A 7,584-nucleotide genomic window follows, 5' to 3' on the forward strand; every position below is an offset into this window, starting at 1 on the left:
TTTCTCCTAATCTATTGAGAGTTACATGAATATATTTATATGGAATTAAATCCCTATGTGTCTAGTTTCCAACACTGAAAACCGTTTGTCAATACGATATCGGATTAGAGAGATACAAGCGTCCGAAATTGCACCGCTCAAGCTGCCAAGCAGGCAGCTTACCCACCTACTTGGAGAATTGAGGCGGTGGGCTTATAATTTATCTTCTCCCTTGTATATCTCTTCATTATACACATAAAACTTATACCAAAACACTCTCAATTCTCTCTAAGAGCTGGTCCAAGATCCCAAGAACTAAACTAAAGGGAAATCAACTCAAATCATCATCAAAGGTATTAAAGACTACAAGAGAATACTTTTATGATGTTGTGGTGTGACTGAGGCCTATTGTAAGCTAAGCTGAGATAGGGTTTCTAGTTGTAGATTCTGTCCAAGGTATGTATAACACCTTCTTGGTTGTACCTAAGGCTAATCTTGTGTTGGTTGTGTTGTTTGAGTGAAAAACCATAAGATAGCACCTGAAAGAACATGAGATATGGTTGTCTCTTTGGTTGGGCTGTTTTGTGGCTAAATATATAATTTGTGATGGCTAAAAATTATGAAAAATAATTTGATAATGTTGTAGCTTATGTTGTTAAGCTTTTCTAGATGTTAATTAAATTGATTGAAGAAGAAAAGATGAACAACAAGTGATTGACGGTAAAAATTAAGGTGCTAGACGTATGAGGCTGTTTTGGAAGGCGTTTTGTGGATGTTTTAAACTAGAAATAATATGGTACATACAAGTATGATGTTCTGAAGGTTGTAAACTAATTTATAAAATAAGAGTTGGATTCAATTCATATCTTGTTATGAGTAAAAACGAGCTTGGCACTCAATATGATTGTTAAGATAATCGGAGAAACTCATATTGGATTGCATTGTTGTTGTTGTTGTTGTCATTGTTGGTTATAGTTGTTGTTGTTGGGCTGTTGATGACCCTTAGTGGTCTTTGGGATGTATTAAAAGTAGGAGAGGTTCTGCCCGATTTTCCTTAAGCCATACGATTAGCCAAATATGATGGTACGACATTATATGTTAACAGCAATATCATTTCACTTGTTGTAGATTCAAGACATTGTGTTGAGCTTGGTTGAGTAATAAGGAAGATATCATGCAGGTATGTTAAAGCTATCCATTTTTTTTGGCATGATCCAAATGATACAAACAAAACGAGCAAACGCACAGCTTTCGTAAATAACTTTATTTATAGAAGTATTAGAGGCGCCTATGCTCTTGAATTTCCATCTGTCTTATTATTACATCTTCTGTTCATGGGTCTCATAAAAATATGTAAGTTGAAAAAATTTTATTTCATGATATTAATCAGAGGTATAATAGTCTTATGACGTTCCGAGAAGTTTTATTAACGTACTTCTCATGTATTGCATTTATTTACATGTGCATTTACCCATGACTCAGATGGCGTTATATACACGTATATATGTATATATATGTATATGGGATATGGAAAAAGGTTACAATGTTATATACGCATTACCACCTGATCAGCTGGTATACATTGATGATTTTGCCCACAGAAGCCGAGATGATATGATGAGATGCCCTCAGAGGCTTGATGATGATATGTACGCATATACCTATGCATGATATAACATTTACATGTACATGCATGACATTATAAATATTTTATGATTCATAGAGCTCCTCAGACTTACAGGTTGAATACTTACTCCATATTTCTTTCATGTCTTTTATATACTACTTTTCATTCCTTACATACTCGGTACATTATTTGTACTAACGTTCCTTTTGTCGGGGACACTGCATTTCATGCCGCAGGTCCTGAAAGATAGGTTGATAGTTCTCCTAGTACGCTCAGCTCAGCGAAAGGTGTTGGTGCACTCCACTTGCTCCGGAGTTGCCTATTTGATCAATATGATTTTAGGCATGTATTGACTGGTATGGCGGGGACCTGTCCCGACCTTTATGATGTTTATGTACTCTTAGAGGCTTGTAGACACATGTCAGGTATATAGATACTTGTATGGACTTGTCGGCCTACGTTTTGAGTTTACAAATGATTATGTCAGCCTTATAGGCCCGTATGTCACATGTATAAGTTTCTATATCATGTTGGGTAATCATATGTCTAGTATTCCCTTATGTTTTATTCTGATTATCTTACGACGACTCTTTTGGCTCATTTACCAATGATAGTACAATAAGAAAGATATATTACATTGGTACTCGGTTGAGTAAGGCACCGGGTGCCCGTCGTGGCCCTTCGGTTTGGATCGTGACAATTATGTCCCAGCTTAGGAGATGGAGTTTTCTTTTTGTGTCATTTGAGCCCCAAATAAAGTCTCTTTGAATCTTATCTATGGTCTTATGAATCTTGTCTGGTAAAAAAATGTATTGCATTACATAGTTAGGAATGCTAGCAAGAGTGGATGGTGAAAGAGTAACTCTATCAGCCATGTTTAAACAATTAATCTTCCAGTCGGCAAGGCGATTATGCATATTATCAAAAATAAAGAGGGAGTCTTGGGTTTTTGGGGAGGAGTCAAGGATAGAGAATTGTCACGACCCAAACCAATCGGCCGCAACGGGTACCCGGTACCTTACTCAACCGAGTACCTACGTAACGTATCTTTCGTATCATACTATCATAGGTAAATGAGCCAGAGAGGCTGTCGTGAGATAAGTAGAATAAAACATGGGGAAATAGTCGACATTGGACGACCCAACATGTAATCCAAACTTATACATATGACGTACAGGCCTATAAGGCCGGCATGATCCTTTGTATACTCAAAACATAAGCCGACAAGGCCATACAAGTATCCGTACACATAACATCTGTATACAAGCATCTAAGAATACATTATATCATAAAGGTCGGGACAGAGCACCGCCATACCAATCAATACATGTACTAATCATACTGACCAAATAGGCAACTCTGGAGCAAATAAAGTGCACCAACATCTTTCGCTGAGCTGATAACCTACATGGGGGACTCTCAACCTGTCTACCGGGACCTGCGGGCATGAAATGCAGCGTCCCCAGGCAAAAGGAACGTCATTACAAATAATGTACCGACTATGTAAGGAATGAAAATCAGTAAACAATAGACATGAGAGAAACATAGAGTAAAAAACTCAACATGTATATCTGAATAGCTATGTGAATTATTTAATATTATAATGTCATGCATATGCATATAAATGTCATACCATGCATGGGTATATGCGTTCATAACATCAACAAGTCTCTGAGGGTATCCAGTCATATCATTTCGGCCACTATGGGCAAATCATCAACGTATACTAGCTGATCAGGTGGTAGTGCGTATATAATACCGTAACCTTTTCCCATATCCCATATACATATATATACATATATACGCATATATAACGCCATCTGGTCATGGGTCAATTTACATGAATGCAATGCATGAGAAGTACGTCAATAAAAAATTTCGAAGTGTGATAAGACCATTCTGCCTCTTATTAATATCATGAAGTAAACGTTTTTTCAACTTACGTATTTTTATGAGACCCATGAACAGACGATAGAATGATAATACATATGGGAGTTTAAGAACATATGCACCTCTAATACTTCCATGCATAGAGCCATTTATGGAAGTTGTGCATTTGCTCGTTTCATTTGTGTTGTATAAATCATGCCAAAAAGAAAGAAGGGATAGCCTTAACATACCCGAGAAAAAAATCCGTATGATAGTTTTGAAAAAGGTTATACTGTACTCCTTTAGAATCACAAAATCTCACATTGCTAAGGTGCTAAGAAATCTCGTTGGAATTTTTTTTGTTTCAAGAAATCTTGTTGAGATCTTGTTGGATTGAGGTTACATTCGTTTTGAATGTTTGTAATATGGAGAAAATTATAAGATTACCTCTTGATTATTTTAAGGCCAAATGAGGCCCAACATGCCAATATTTTTACGTAAGTGTCATGTGTATTACACTTTAAATGGCCACCTTTCATTTTATATCATGAATCACTTAATTTGAATGGGGGAATTCCACCTCATGCCCTTTAATATTTATTCAATATTCCCTAATTAATTAGGTAATATTCCATTATCCAATTAATTAATCAATTATCCACATAATTAAAAATTATCTTAACTTACTTAAAATACTACTCACTTTTAACATACTTTGTACACCTTACTATCATGGTCATGTAGTACCTTGTATGACACTACTCCATAAATATCGGGTATTATCGTTCAGACCGTATTTTATCCCAAATTAACAGCCTTCAATAAAATTCATTTTCTTTGATTTATTTATCCTTTATCTTTCACGACACTTACTTATTGCTTGTTATAAATAGCATAATACTTATAATCCCTAAATAATCTCATTTCCGAGCTTACGTCGATTAACTTACGACGAAACTTTAACGTACAAAAAAAATGCGTAAGGTATCATTTCATTTTCGAGTTTTCATCAATTTATTTATGGCGTACTTTCACGTACGAAAATATGGGGTGTAACAGAAATCCAAGGTACTTTCCAAATGATTCACTATTTTTTGTGCCAAAGAAGTTGGAGGTGGCAGTACTAGTCTTTGGAGCAATTCTTAGAGAAAATAATTTTAGACTTGGCGATATTAATTCTTTGACCGGATAATTTACAAAACATGTAAAGGCCAGTTTTAATAGTAGTAGAAGATTTTTGATTAATATGACTCATTAGGGTTAGTTCGTCCGCAAAAAAATGTGGGAGAGGGCAAGACCATTAGAGCTAATAGCTACAGGGTCCCACTTTTTTATATCCACTTGGAAATTGATATATCTTGATAACATCTCCCCGCAAAGGAGAAAAATATAAGGAAACATATGATCACTTTATTTAATTCCTCTACTAGGATAGAAGAAATCACTTCTTGAACCATTTACAAAGACAACCATGCTAGAAAAAGTGATACAAGACATTATTAATTTTGAAAAGTTGGGAGGAATTTTGAAGTAGTTTAGGGTTCTAAAGATGAAAGATCATTCCAGTTTATCAAACGCCTTTTCAAGATCTATTTTTAGAACTATTTTTTCTTTTTTACTGGAACTATTTTTAAAATTGTGAATGATTTCTTGAATCAGAATCACATTGTCACTAGCTCGTCTATTTTTTAAAAAAACTAGACTGGAATGGACTGATAATCTTGTCTAAAAAGGGTTTCAATCTATTGGCAATAGAATCTTTGTGATGATTTTGTAAATAGTATTACAATGCCTATTGGACGGAAGTTCTTTAGATTATTAGCATTAAGGAATTTGGGAATGAGGCATAAATAGGTGTTATTAATACTGTGGGGAATTTGATGAAAACTGAAGACCTTATGGCAAAACGAAATAACACTTGGCCCAACAATTTTCCAGTATTTTTGATAAAAGAAGGGGTGTAAACCATCTGGTCCGGGGGCTTTGTAAGGTTTAAAGGAAAAAAATCGTGTTGGTGATTTCACTATTCGAAAGAGGCTTGTCTAGTGGAGATAGGTCTAGAGAGTCAAAGCTAACTATACCATTTATAACATCAATTTTATTAGTGAGGCAGTGGGAGGTCGTGAAGGTATTTTCAAAGTAGCTTTGGGTATGTGCAAGGATATTTCTTTGGTTATCAATCAATTCCCGTGGTCATCTTTGATGAAACTAACATGGTTTCTTCTTCTTCTACTCGAAGCTGTTACGTGAAAAAATCTCGTATTAGCATCATCATCATTTAGCCAGGATATTCGTGATCTAAGTCTCCAGCAATCCTCTTTCAGTTTTAAGATATTATTGAATTCCTCCTTTAGAGATATTTCCAGATTTTGGAGAAAGGAGCTAGACACGTAGTAATGAAAATCTTGAATGCCCTTGAGTCGATCCAACATTCTCTTCTTTTTCCTAAAAATGTCACCAAAGGTCTCTTTACTCCAATTGGAGACATTAATTGTGAACCTATGTGTGGCTTCTATAAGGTTAGAATCAAGCCAGTTATTGCTCACAATATTGACAAATTTAGGATGCGTGCACCAAATATTTTCCAATCTAAAAGGATTATGAAGTGATTGATAGGAAAATGAGTTAAAGTTTAGGAGTAAAGATTTATGATCGGAATAGGTTTTGGGTAAGTGAGTCACAGTAGCGTTACGGAATGAGTTAGCCCATTCTTCATTGGCAAAGAAACGATCAAGTCTTTCCATAATTAATCTATTTTGCCTTTTTCTATGATTTGACTAAGTAAATTTGTTGTCTTTATAGCCTAAGTCCATAAGCCTATAATTATCAATGTAGTTCCAAATCCTAGATGTTCCAGAGATGCTTACTGTTCTGCCTCCAAATTTTTCGGATGACATGGTAATGTCATTAAAATCACCTCCTACTAACCATGTCCTTTTATAACTATTAGAGATATTGATACGGTTTTCCCACATAATGTCTCTTGCATGTCTATGTGGACTAGCATAAATAGTGCTTAATAACCAAGGAAATCAAAAGGGGAGTACCTTCATCGTTGCATGTATCTCCTGATATCTCCTAGTGAAGTTGTTAACATGACCAAGTCGTGATCGTATAGTATGGTCATGCCCCTAGCTTGACCTTCAGCAGGTACCTCAATCATTTGGGTGAAATTAAAGTCATTAAGGAGTGGACCATGTGCTCTCATCCTAGTCTCGAGGAGTGCTACTAGGCAGGGCCTATGTGTATCAATAAGATTCCTAAAATTACGACAAAAATCGTCATTATTGGCACCACGAACATTCCAAAAGATTATTCTAGTGGATCTAATCATCCTTGTTTGATGGTTTGGGTTGACAGCCATCTCCTCCTCCTCCAAGTTGGAGTTGAGGGTCCTCCTTTGGTATGAGACTAGTATTACTACATGGGTTCCTACAGTTGGATCCCGAGGTGATCTTATGTCCACTGAGCATTTGAACGTTGAGGGAGGACAGTTGAAGATAAATTTCTTAGTCAACATCTCCTTGAATAGTAGTACCTTTACCTCGTTTAGGTTTGCAAATTTCACACTCTGACTCCATATTTAGAGGATTCATTTCTTCCTCCTCCTTTGGGTGATTTCCTACTGGTTCTTAAGCATTGGGATGTGGATTGTTTCCCATTTGTATTGGATTGTTGTTCTGGTCATGTGCATGTCCTAGCAGTGCATGCATGTTCCATAGTATGAAGATGGGATTGATTTGAGAGATTTCCTCCGGTAGGAAGAATGGAAGATCCAAAGGGAGGTTCAGTGGAACCTGAAGGTTTGCATGGGGAGGTAGATTCCGTTGGTGTTGCATGGCTTGTATTAGGTTTTGGTTCATGGTTGGGGTGAGTAGTTGTAGTATATTGTTGATCCACATTTGATTCATGTAGTTTGTCATGGCTAACCTCATCCCCTCCGAGATCAATTAGGCAAGGTAAGGAGTGCTCTGGATGATTAGAACCGTGTCTTGGCCATTGATGTCCATGTTGAAGGAAATTGCATGGCCCATCAACCCTGTTTCTAGCCAAGATAGGGGTTGGTAATTCTGAGAATGTGTGGGGAGGGGGGAGGTGTAATACACTGT

The sequence above is a fragment of the Nicotiana sylvestris genome, chromosome 12 (assembly GCF_000393655.2).
Source record: "Nicotiana sylvestris chromosome 12, ASM39365v2, whole genome shotgun sequence".
Classification (NCBI taxonomy): domain Eukaryota; kingdom Viridiplantae; phylum Streptophyta; class Magnoliopsida; order Solanales; family Solanaceae; genus Nicotiana; species Nicotiana sylvestris.